The 13,285-nt window shown below is 42.8% G+C and overlaps 1 protein-coding gene across 2 annotated transcripts in view; it reads right to left on the bottom strand.

The window, feature by feature from the left end:
- The window catches only part of Jak1 (Janus kinase 1), a 120,895-nt gene that overhangs the window by 88,518 nt on the left and 19,092 nt on the right, over nucleotides 1–13,285 (bottom strand). The gene's annotated exons all lie outside the window — the stretch shown is intronic.

A 13,285-nucleotide genomic window follows, 5' to 3' on the forward strand; every position in this document is an offset into this window, starting at 1 on the left:
TGAGTGAAGATTCACCAGTACAAACTCCAGAGTCCCCAGGGCTACAGAAGCTAGCACGAGTTTCATGATCCATTTATAACAGCGATTTAATCCTTGGCGTGGATTACACTGCTCACCCCATCCTCCATCCGACAGGAGTGAACTCTGTCCCCCCTGGCAATGGGAATGAGAACAAAGATGCACCTGACACTCTTCATCCTGGACCATAAACAAAATGAACTGGTTTCCAGTCTCCAACTCCTGTGGCCAAGCCTAAACACCAGCCTGGGAACCTGCTGAAAGCAGCTACGGAACTCATTTCTGACCTATTCCTCTTCTGTGGAGGAAACCAGGAAGACGGGTGGTAACTCATTTTAAGTCAAGTCCCAAACAGCCTGTCTTTCTCTCCGACTTGGCTCACTATCCAGCATGCCCTGATCTGACAACACCCGAGGTATCTGTAAGGTTGAGGGTGGGAGGTTGGGGGTACAGAAAAAGTGACATGGAGGGACCACCTTAGGACAGTCCCTTGTGTGTCTGGATAGCAGAACACTGCTCCAGAGACAGGTGGCCCAAGGACACCTCTCACTCGGTCTGTTTCACCAAGCCTGTATGGGGCTTGGTCTTCACAAGTATCAACAGAAGACTCAGCAAGCAAGGGGCTGAGAAGTGCCGTCTAAGAAGACTGCCTCATGAGGTGACTCAGTTCCCTTCTTTCCATCCTGGACATCACAGGGTTCAACCACATCGAGGGTAGACTGAAAAGGAGAACTCACAGCGATCCGCCTGCCTCTGCCTCCCGAGTGCTGGGATTAAAGGTGTGCGCCACCACCGCCGCCGCCGACACCTATTAAGAATTCTTGATGTGACAACCCTGAATTGTATGAAATTGCCAATATTTGACATTTTATGAAGGAAAATGCAAGTTTCACTGGGATAAATCTAGTAGATATGAAGAACTATGTAAAGCAGCACGTTCTAAATCTTGAATTCTATAGAGGCTCAAGCCATCCACACTGCAGAAAGAAAAGGGCAGGTGTCAGTCTGAGGCTAACTCTCCCACCCAGACTGGCCTCAAGGCCTCATGAAGCCTGAGTGACCTTGGGTGTCTGGGGAGCTAATCAAACACCATGCTGGTTCCCAGTCACCACCTGTTACTTGGGCTACCACCAAAGTCTACATCCCACAAGAGGCTCACAGGCATTCTGGGGCAAACCACACCACCGGGAAATGCCACAGGATCCTCCCAGTGGCATCTCTGGTTTCTAGGGAAATCTCTCGGTGAATGCCACATCATAGTCTATCATCTGAATTTCAGTCATTATTCCAGCCTTTCAGAAATTAGTTCCAAACGATGCATCAGACACTATCTTGAGTATCTTATATCTTGAGTCTAAACCTTTAAAACTTGGGATTTTTGCTTATGTTCAAGTTAATTCTAGAACACAGACTTTCCCTATACTACTCCAGCAACTTTCTGCCAACCTAAACTTCTTGCAAAGGTGTTTTTAATCTTGTATTTGCATACATGTATGACATGCTCCTGCAGGGCATGCGTATATGTGTGAATGTGGGCATGTGTGGAAGGAAGGCAGAGGCAACCTTGGATGCCAACCCTCACTTTCTACCTTGTTTGAGACAGGCTTGTTTTAGGGTTGACATCATCCCCTCCCCCACTGCATATGCCAGGCTCCCAGGGACTCTGGTCTCTGCATCCCACCTCCCTGCAGGGGCTGAGATTACAGGCACACATGCCCACCTGAGGTGGACTCAGGCCTGACGCCTGTGCAGCGAGCACTTTATCCTCGGAACCATCTCCCCAGCCGCAAACGTTTCTTTTGAGAGTCTTTCCCGGGAAGCCTGTACTCATCCTTGCACACACTGTTATCCTTCTTGTACATGGCTCCCTTGTCTCAGTCTTCCTGCTGTGGCTATGCCATGTCCCCAGAAGCACAAAGCTGAGCACCACTTATGTTCATAACTGAACTTGATGGATAAAACATGAGCTGCAAAGACAAAGTAAATACAGTTTCTAACTTTCTCAAAGTTTTAAAAATATGGTTATTTATATGGAAAAACAAAAGACCCAGGATAGCTAAAAGAATCCTATACGATAAAGCAACCCTTGGAGGCATCACCATCCCGGACCTCAAACTCTACTATAGAGCTATAGTAATAAAAACAGCTTGGTACTGGTATAAAAACCGACATACGGACCAATGGAATCGAATTGAAGACCCTGACATTAATCCATGCACATATGAACACCTGGTTTTTGACAAAGGAGCCAAAACTATACAATGGAACAAAGAAAGTATCTTCAACAAATGGTGCTGGCATAACTGGATGTCAATATGTAAAAGATTACAAATAGATCCATATCTGTCACCATGCACAAAACTCAAGTCCAAGTGGATCAAAGACCTAAACATAAATCCAGTTACACTAAACTTAATAGAAAAGAAGATAGGAAGCACTCTTGAACGCATTGGCACTGGAGACCATTTCCTAAATAAAACACCGACAGCACAGACCCTGAGCACAACCATTAATAAATGGGACCTCTCAAAACTGAGAAGCTTTTGCAGGGCAAAAGACACAGTCAATAAGACAAAAAGACACCCAACAGATTGGGAAAAGATCTTCACCAACCCCACATCTGACAGAGGATTGATCTCCACAATATATAAAGAACTCAAGAAACTAGACATCAAAGCACTGAACAGTCCAATTAAAAAATGGGCTAAAGAGCTAAACAGAGAATTCACAAAACAAGAACTACAAATGGCTGAAAGACATTTAAAGAAATGCTCAACATCCTTAATCATCAGAGAAATGCAAATCAAAACGACTCTGAGATACCACCTTACACCTGTTAGAATGGCTAAGATCAAAAACACCAATGACAACCAATGTTGGAGAGGATGTGGAGCAAAGGGAACACTCCTCCACTGTTGGTGGGAATGTAAACTTGTACAACCACTGTGGAAATCAGTATGGCGGTTTCTCAGAAAATTAGGAATCGAACTACCTCAAGACCCAGCCATCCCACTCTTGGGCATATACCCAAAGAATGCTGATACATACCATAAAGATACATGCTCAGCTATGTTCATAGCAGCACTATTTGTAATAGCCAGAACCTGGAAACAACCTAGATGCCCATCAACGGAAGAATGGATGAAAAAAATGTGGTACATATACACAATGGAGTACTACTCAGCAGAGAAAAACAATGAAAGCATGAAATTTGCAGGCAAATGGATGGAACTAGAAAAAATCATCCTGAGTGAGGTAACCCAAACCCAGAAAGACAGTTATGGTATGTACTCACTCATTGGTGGATTCTAGATATAAAATGAACAATCAGACCACAACCCATAGAACCATAGAGGCTATATATATAGCATGGAGGTCCGTAGGACGACTGTGGCATATAATAAATTTCAGTTTTACTCAATTATTGAAAAAAAATATGGTTATTATAAGAATAAATTCTCAACATCCAGAAAACTTGTTTTCCAAAAATAATCCATCCCTAAGAGCTTACAGGAGCCAAGAATTTGCTATAACTTGTATCTACATCTGAAAAAATTCATCTCTTACATCCAGGAAAGCACTTCAGACACACAATGCAACTGCGTCCCTAGAAACTCTTTCCTCTCACTCACATTAAACAATCAGAAATGAAAAGTCAAAATGAAGATGTTTCATCTTGACCAACCAAATATGTGACCATGGTGAATATTTTCAAGGCTTTTCTTACTTCATTTTTTGTTTGTTTGTTTATTTTGTTTTGTTTTGTTTTTTTAAGTGAGATGAGAAAGGGAATAAGTATACAGAGGTACAGTTCTTGGCTGGTCTGGAGCTCCCTATATAGACTAGGCTGTCCTCAAACTCACAGAGATCTAACCTGCCTCTGCCTCCAAAACGTTGGCATTAAAGGTGTGTGCCACCACCCAGGCTGACCTTTGACTTCCTATACAGCCAAAGACAGCTAGAATTTTTGGTCTTCCTGCCTCTACTGTGGGAGCTCGTTTTCAGGTTCCTCATGGCTTTACTCAGTAGATCTGCATAGAGAGGATGATTGGACCACAGGCCTGAGTGCAGGTGTCTGAGATGGTCTGCACTTGGCTGTGCTGGGGGGAGGTCTTTTGCTCTACCCCTTGGTGTCTCCATAAATACCCTGGGGCAGAGACAGTCAGGGCTCCTTGGAATAGGTTCCAGGCCATCTCGAGGCTATCCTGTATTTTCTGTTTATCTCCACAATCTAAATCCTTCTATCTAATATTTCCTGCTGCTCGTACTCAAGAAAACTCTGGGGAGCTGTGGGGTTGGTGGGTAAACGCCCCGCACTCTACCTCCTAAATTCTGGGACTCAGACATGGGCCACTCTGCTCACCCTCTTAGGGATTAAACCCTGGTCTTCACGTATGCTAGCAAGCGTTCTACTAAACTCCATCCCAGTTCTGGGAGAACAATTACTTATTTCTTAGTGGTCAAATCTAAGGACTCTTAAGGAAACTGGCACAGCTCTTACTCCTCTTGTACAAGGAAGTTCTTCCAGGAACTGGGCAAGGAAGAAAGCAATGGTTCTGAACATTTCTAAACTCCAACAAGAGCCCAGTTCAACAGTTAGGAAAACAATCACGGGAACTCTCCTGAAGCACCTCAGGAAGGCCATGGGCTGTCTGAAGAACCCTTTTGTGAAGCTCAGGATATGAAGTTGAACCTCAAGAAGGCATATGTTGCAAAGACGGAATTTCAACAGGCTGTCTTCTTGGGGTCACAATTCAGATTTTCCCATTAGTGGCAGTGTGTTACATGATGAAAGAATTATAGTCATACAAAAACGAAACAAAACATGCTGGAGAGATGATGGTTCAGTGGTTGAGGGCACTGGCTGCTCTTGCAGAAGACCTGGGTTCAGCTCTCAGCACCCACACTGTGGCTCATAACCATCCTTAACTTAATTCCAGGGGATCCAACATGCTTTCTCAACTTCCCGGACACCAGGTGCAGGCAAAACATTCATACACATAAATAAATCTAAAATTAAAGGAAACACACACACACAAAAAAAAGAACCATGGGAAGAGGCCTTAAAGGAAGATGCACTGAGGCTGACAGGAGACCACACAGGGATCTCCCTGGAAGGCTTTTCTGAATGCTATTTCATTTAGCTTTCCAATTAGACCCAGCATGTGTAACCGGCCCCTTTTCTGCAAGTAAGCAAGTCCTGGAGCTATGACTGAAACTCACTCTCAACTGTGGGACTTTCTGAAGTAAATACTGAAGACGCAATAAAAATTAAAATCTTCTAAGTCAGCCAGGCACTTGTAACCACACTTCCTTCTAGTGTTTCCTCTAGTATTCTTGGTTTTCTAGGCTTTGACAATTCACACTTAATAAATAAAGCAAATGTTCTGATTTCTGTATTTTTCTCTTCCAGAACACCAAAAACAATAATTAGAGGAGGGGGAAAGACGGGAAACAGCTGGGGAGGGGGGGCAACACACACACACACACACACACACACACACACACACACACACACACACACACACACCAGACACTGTCTGTGGACTCAGTTCTCACAACAGACCTAGAAGGTAGATACTACTGTTCTCCCCATTTTACAGTAGAGTAAACTGAGACAAGTCAAAGAAGGTGCTCCCCACAGTGTTGTTACGAAAGGCCCAAGCTAGTGCCACCTTACAATACTGTCTCTGCACTTGACACTTTTAGTCAACTACCAGAGTGAAGTTGAATCAGAAGACCAAACCTCTTGCAGAGCAATGGGTGATTCATCATTGCACAGGTTTAACTTTGTGTTCCAAAATGTTATTCATCATAGCACAGGTTTAACTTTGTGTTCCAAAATGTTATTCATCATTGCACAGGTTTAACTTTGTGTTCCAAAATGTTATTACCCAACTGACTGGCAAAGAGAGTAGTAAAGAAGAAAGACTGAAAATCCTGAGTAGTTCAGCTTTGTACAACAGTCTATACAAGAGACAAAGCATAGGAAAGAAAGGGAGAATAGATAGATGGATGACTGGGCTGTGGGTCAGGGGTAGAATGCTCACAGGAGGCTGCAGGTTCCACCCCAACACAACCAATCAATATAAAGAAATAAATCAAATGAATGAATGGATGAAGTAAGGGTAGAAAGGAGCACCTCAAGCTGCCTTTTAACCCCAACTTCATATTAGTGTGTGTTAATTAAAAAGATGGTTCCATAACCAGACAAACTGGAAAATGGCTGAGTAAAGAAGCTTCTTTGCAACAGGACGTCTCAAGCTGTGAGCACATGAGCACACATTCTGGATTGTAAGAGGGTAAACAGAGCGACCTCACAGCAATTCCCACTCATCTGACCATGAATACTTTACTCACAGAACATCTTGAGTGGAAACATACTCATGAACTAGCAGGATGATTAGGAATTACAAATCAAAATCTGGTGACCAGTAGCTATGGCACGATGAGGCAAAACACCCAAGGGAGCATCAATGTGCTCAAAGACATGAAAGGGGCTTGTTTGTGTTAGAATTGCGAAACAATTGTCAATTCACACAACAGGTGAAACAGATCTTATAGACTTGTACCCTTGTTCGCAGAAACATCATTCACAACAGCTGTAAGATGGAAGCAAACCAAATGTCTGTCAATAGACAAGCAGATGAACAAAATATGGCAGAAATACACAATAGAATATTATTCATTATTAAACATGAAGGACATTCTTATATAAAATATGTATACACCTTGAGAAGATACTTTGTTTTGTTTTTCGAGACAAATTCTCTCTGGGTAGCCCTGGCTGTCCTGGATCTCACCCTGTAGACCAGGCTGGCTTCGAATTCAGAGATCCACCTGCCTCTGCCTCCTGAATGCTGGGCTCAAAGGCATGTACCACCACTACAGAGCAACTTATTTCACATTTAAGTGAAACACATCATTTATAAAATGACTAATATGTATGTCTGTTTCCATTTATATGAAGTACAGATCAAATGGAATGCTGAGGTGGGGGAGAGAAATGTGCAGTTACTGTTTAGTTACTGGTTGCAGAGTTTCCATTTTCAATGTAAGAAGAATTCTGGAGATCTAGTGTCAATTGACACAACAGTGTCAATATACTTTAGTACTACTGACCTAACACTTTTTTTTTTTTTTTTTTTTTTTTTGGTTTTTCGAGACAGGGTTTCTCTGTGTAGCTTTGCGCCTTTCCTGGGACTCACTTGGTAGCCCAGGCTGGCCTCGAACTCACAGAGATCCGCCTGGCTCTGCCTCCCGAGTGCTGGGATTAAAGGCGTGCGCCACCACCGCCCGGCCTGACCTAACACTTTTAAAAGGTTAGCATGTTAAATTTTACATTATGTTTTACCATGGTTTCTTTTTAAAAAAAGTTTGAACTACTAGGTCAAGATATGGTACACACTTTTGAGTTTACCTGTCTAGAATCCTCTCCTGCCATGCTATTCTAATAACAAAATGAGCAGAGTCCTGCCTGACTCCTATATATGTCTCAGGTCCAACCAACCACTGTCTACCTATTGCACCCAGGGAGAACAAAGCAAGAGTCCTCAGGGACATCTGACCACTGAGGGCCAGAAACTCATCATTCTGGGACAGCTCTTTATTAGGGGGATCTGGGGAAAATCTCACTGTGGCAAGAAATGAGATCAAGAAAAGGGAAGACAATGTCCCCAGGACCCCAAACCAGAAGGCCACGGGTCCTCCCGTCCCTTTAAGAGGCTCTGGCTACACAAAATAAAGAGGAAAGCAAGCTGGGCATCAAACTTCTAGAAAGGCAGTTTCATTAAGCAACAGGCCCCTTGTCAAGAATTTTCTTATCCTAGCACCTTTTGGTATCTTATCTGGTAAACAGTAGCATACAATTCCATAATTTGGGGAGTACAATTTCAAATTTAAGGCAATCTTTCTTTCCATTAGGCAAAAATATGAGTATACCAGCTTAGAATGCTACTTTGTTGCTAAAGGGAAAAAATTTCATCAGCATCAATCTGAATGAGTTCTTTATAGTTAAGGAGAAATGTTGTCACGCATAAAACATTCAAACAGAAACAACTAGAAAAATCACTGTTTGCAAGTTACAGGGAACGTTCTAACAATGAAGTCACAGAACAGCAGCAAAGTACACGGATAAGAAGACCCTGTTATCTCTTTTACTGAGGTGCTTTGCAATTTCCCAGCTCTTCAGCACATGGCTCCAGTTATGGTACATTCTCTTGGTCTGACTTTCAATATACACAAGGTTTAATCTTACAAAACCCCAATGCAAGCAATAAATGTTGACCGACTGTTTAAGTGTACTGATTTCGTGTGAATTAAGAGGCACACAGAAAGGGGCCAATGAAAGAAAAAGGGGTCCAGTATTGAATGTGAGGCCAGGCTCAGTTGACTGTGACTTAATGCAGATGAAATATCTAAAAGCTCTCCTGCTTATATTAATGTCAAACCACTTTCATATCTAGAATCTGAAAGGCTCAAAGCATCAAGCCATGAAGAGGTGCCTGAGGCAAAACACTAAAAGTGAACTGCACACCCCAGGGAGCGTGGCTACAACTTGTTATCACAAGTCTTATAAGTTAGCCTCCATTTCACTGAAACAGACCTGAGCAATCAGGTAATATCCAAACTAGCAATGTGCCTGGCACAGTACCCATAGCTAGTGAGGCCACAGATCTTAAAGGAGGACCTGCTAGAGCCACTTTCCTAAAGCAGCATAAATAAATTCCTAACTGCAATCTAAGTTCTCATCCTTTGACCCACAGGAAGTGCTCGCCCCACCCCCCATCAAAGAAGTGTCTCCTTACAGCAGACAGAGACCATTAGAGAAAGCCACAACTGGTCACAATACAGAGAACCACTGACCATGGAGTACTGAGACCCAGTTGAAACATCCACAACACAAGCGGTACATCTAAGGCTCGGGATACATGGGGGTGGGGGGGCAGCGAGACCAGAACAATGGCATGACCAGGGGACATACCAACATAGATGAGGGAAATTTCACGGAGCCCCACCCCTAAATGAAGAGAGCTACAGGCAATCAAGGACAGCTGACAGAGGGAGAGTTAGTCTTCCCCTGGAAGGAACACCCTAATTGGTTATCCGATACCACATGGTCAGCCCTAAAAACATATACATACAGGCAACTAACTCTAAATGGAGTGAGCAGGTTATATTTACATATTTATTCACATACATATAAGTAATAATTAAAGAGATTCCATGAGTTCGGGGGAAGGGCTGGAGGAAGGAGGGGTGGATGGTGTAATTATATTTTAATCTAAAATAAAATAAATTATGGGCTGGAAAGATGGCTTAATGGTCAAGAGCACTAGCTCCTCTTCCAGAGAATCCAAGTCAATTCTTAGCACCCATATGGTAGCTCACAAATGGCTACAACTTCAGTTCCAGAGGAGCCAACATCCTCTTCTGGCCTCCAAGGGCAGCAGGCACAAAAGTGGTGCACAGACATGCATGTAAGCAAATAACCCCCACACACAAAATAAAATTTAAATAATAATAATTTTTAAAAACTACAAATGAGAAGTCATCATAAGTACTCATAACTTAAGACACATCTGAAAGTCCTAAAATGGTGTTCATTATAAAGGATGTGAGCGATCAATATTTCTACCCTAAGAGGGAAAAGCCACCCCTATTTACCTGTCGAGGCTCACTACAACACACCTGGTAAACACAAAGATGGTTTCTTTACAAGAGAACTGTCTTCCAGTCAACCATTTAATGTGGCTTGGAGCTCAAACCTCCAGAGCAAACCTTAGAATCCAAAAGCTCAGACTCTCAAGGGTGGCTAAGAGAAAAATCAAACCACTGGAAACACTGCTTTGATACCAAATCCACAGGATCGAATATACACCAAAGAATGAAAAGAATGTAGAAAACTAACTGGGGGGCTAAAAGGAGGCTCAGTGGTTAAGAGCACTAGCTGCCCTTCCAGAGCATCAATTCCCAGCATCCACAAGGTGGCTCGCAACTGTTTGTAACTCCAGCTGGAGGGGATCTGATGACCTCTTCTGACCCCAAGGACAACAAGCATGCACTGGGCACAAGCTGTGAAGACATACATACAGGCAAAGCGCTCATACATGTCAAGTAATTTTTACAAAAAAAAAATCAGTTACTTAAAACTGGGTAGATTTGCTGGGCGGCAGTGGCACACACCTTTAATACCAGCACTGGGGAGGCAGAGCCAGGTGGATCTCTGTGAGTTCAAGGCCAGCCTGGTCTACAGCACGAGATCCAGGACAAACACCAAAACTACAAAGAGAAACCCTGTCTTGAAAAAATGAAAAATTTTTAAAAAAACTGGGTAGATTCATGATGTTTCGACTACAGTTCCCCCCCCTCTGTGTGTGTGTGTGTGTGTGTGTGTGTGTGTGTGTGTCTATGTGTGTGTGTGTGTCTGTGTCTGTGTGTCTATGTGTGTGTGTCTAGGTGTGTCTGTGTGTGTGTATGTAGTCTCTAGCCCAAACTGGCTTTGAACTCATTATGTCCTGGAGGATGACCTTGAACTTATTCTCCTACCTCTGCCCCACAAGTTCCAACCTAGTGCTTCATGCATGCTAGACAAGCACTCTACCAACTGATCTATACCACTAGCCCAAGATCAATGTATGGTTTTTAAATCATACATGTATCTAAATCTGGAAAACGCTTTGGGACAATACCTCTTATATATCCTAAGGAAGAATTTAGAAATATACATACACGTATGTACAAATGTTTATATGTACAGTATAGGTCAGACAAGCAACACACGGACCCCGCAGTACACAACTAGATTAACCTGTGATTCATCTATGCAATAAAAACTATGATCATAAAAAAGTTGTGGCATACAACTAAAAGTTATGACTATGGGGTGGGAGGTAAGGAATCACTTGGTGAAAAAGACACCTGCATATCATTTTTGTGAATAAAACAACTGCATGCTGCAATCTCCTTGAAAACTCTTTTTTTACTTGAGGGGTGTGATAGTGAATCCCTTTAATCCCAGCACTTCAGAGGCAGGCAGATCTCTGTGAGTTTGAGGCCAATCTGGCCTACAATAGTGAGTTCCAGGGCAGCCAGGATTATGTATCCAGATCTTATCTCAAAAATAAAACAAAACAAAAAAAGCAAAAAACAAAACTTTTTTAAATGTATAGGTTCATAAACACAAAAAAAAAAAACAAAGACTAATTAATAAACACTAAGCTCCTAACAAAATTGTTTACCTAAATGGCAGGTCTTTGGGTGTTTTTTTTTTTTAACTTGGGCCTTAAGTTTTCTTATAATTGTATTAATTTCTTATGACTACTATGTGTGTGTGTACGTGTGTATACGCGCATGCCATGCACATGTGGAAGTTAGCTCTCTCCTTCCTCCCTGGGTCCCAGAGGTAACTCATATCACCAGACTTTGGAAACAAGTGCTTTCCCATGCTAAAGCCATTTCACTGGTCCCACTGTTTAAGTTTTCTAAAAGGCAAATTTGCTATTATTTACAGCTTAGCAGTACGGCAAACCCCAGTGACTGCTAGAAAAGATCAATCATTAGATTGTTCTCCTGACATCTCTGAAAGGGTATTCACAATGAGTGCACAGTATTCTAATTAAACCCTAACTATGTGTTGAACATACAGTTACTACATGAATGACCTAACATTAATTCAAAATAACACTTTTAGAGAACACAGTGTCATGTCAATAGAGATCAAACATACCTGTCAGTGAAGAGTTCCTAAATATGCATCTTTCTTTTACAATATAGGAAGGTTACAACTATTTTTAAAAGCATAGCCTACAGCTTTTAAAGATTAAGCAAAAGGAAAGACTATTAGAAGGAAAAAGAAAACAAAAACCCTGTCCAGGTCCAAGTCTTAGTCAACAATTCTGCCTCAGGGTTTCAGTCAAAAATAACTTCACTGAACTGTCCGCTCAGGCTGCACCCCACCTTGAGAATTTGCTAACAGAATTCTCTGCAAGGACAAGGTATGGGTTGGTCAATTTTGACTCAAACTTGGCCAGAACTGACAGTGACCAGAGGCACAGTTGAAGACAAGCAAGCCACTGGCGGCTCTGCAGACTCAACAGCTTCAGCATTACAGGCTTGACACCAGAGTGGTGTGCTGTCTCTAAACCAGCACACAATGGGAGCACACGGAACTTGGGATCCGAAGTGGAAAACTGTTTCACCTCCTCAACCCGAATTTCCTTAAGTCTCAAGTGAAATGAAACCAAAGTACGTATCAGTCACGGGCTTTCAAAACTCTGGAGAAGTGGACGTCTATGCGTGCACACGGAGCCCAAGGTCAAGTCTGAGTGTCATCAGGTTTAGTGGTGGTAGTGGTGGTGAAGTGATGCGTGTTCTGAGACAGGAGCTCTCAGTGCGACCTGAGGCTCGCCAATTAGTTGAGGCTGGCTAGCCAGTGCGCCCCAGGGATCTTCCCGTCTACTTCTCCAGCACTGGAAAACAGGGCGCACATGACCACACCAAGTTTTGCCATGGATGCTGGGGACTGAACCTCATGCTTTCAGAGCAAACACTTCATCAACGGAGCCATTTCCCCAGCCCCTCGCCCTTCTCGCCATTACTGTTCTTCATATAGCAGGTTCCTGAGCTGGGTAACTGCTGCATGAACATGCCAGGGAAGACAGCAATGAAAAGAGAAGTCTTCTTGGGAACAGGACTGCTGCTGCTTGCTCTTTTCAAGACTTGATTTTATGTTATGAGTGTTTGCCTGCACAGATGTAGTGCACCTGTGTGCATGGTGCCCACAGAGGCCACAAGTATCAGATCCCTGGGAACTGGAGTCACACACAGTTACAAGCTTCCATGTGGATGCTGGGAACTGACCCTGGTGCTCTGTGCAAGAACAGCCAGTGAATGCTTAAAGCACGCAGCCATCTCTCTAGCTGATAGAGCAAGGCTTCTTTAAAGTTTTCCCACGTATGACTCCTTTCACATAGAAATTTACACAATCCAGGACATACATCAGGGATATAAATCAGATACATAAATCAAACACTGACTAATAATAAAACATAAAGAAATCTTTTTTCCTTTTTGAGACAGAGTCTCATTATATAGTCCTGGTTACCCTGGAAGGCACTATGTAGACCAGGCTGGCCTTGAACTCACAAAGATCTACTTGCTTCTGCCTCCCAAGTGCTGGAACTAAAGGCGTTCCCCACCATGCCCAGAAAGAAACTTTAAAAATAACTTCTTAATATACATTTACCATTTGCTAAAGACCAAAGCA

The sequence above is a fragment of the Peromyscus maniculatus genome, chromosome 2 (assembly GCF_049852395.1).
Source record: "Peromyscus maniculatus bairdii isolate BWxNUB_F1_BW_parent chromosome 2, HU_Pman_BW_mat_3.1, whole genome shotgun sequence".
Classification (NCBI taxonomy): domain Eukaryota; kingdom Metazoa; phylum Chordata; class Mammalia; order Rodentia; family Cricetidae; genus Peromyscus; species Peromyscus maniculatus.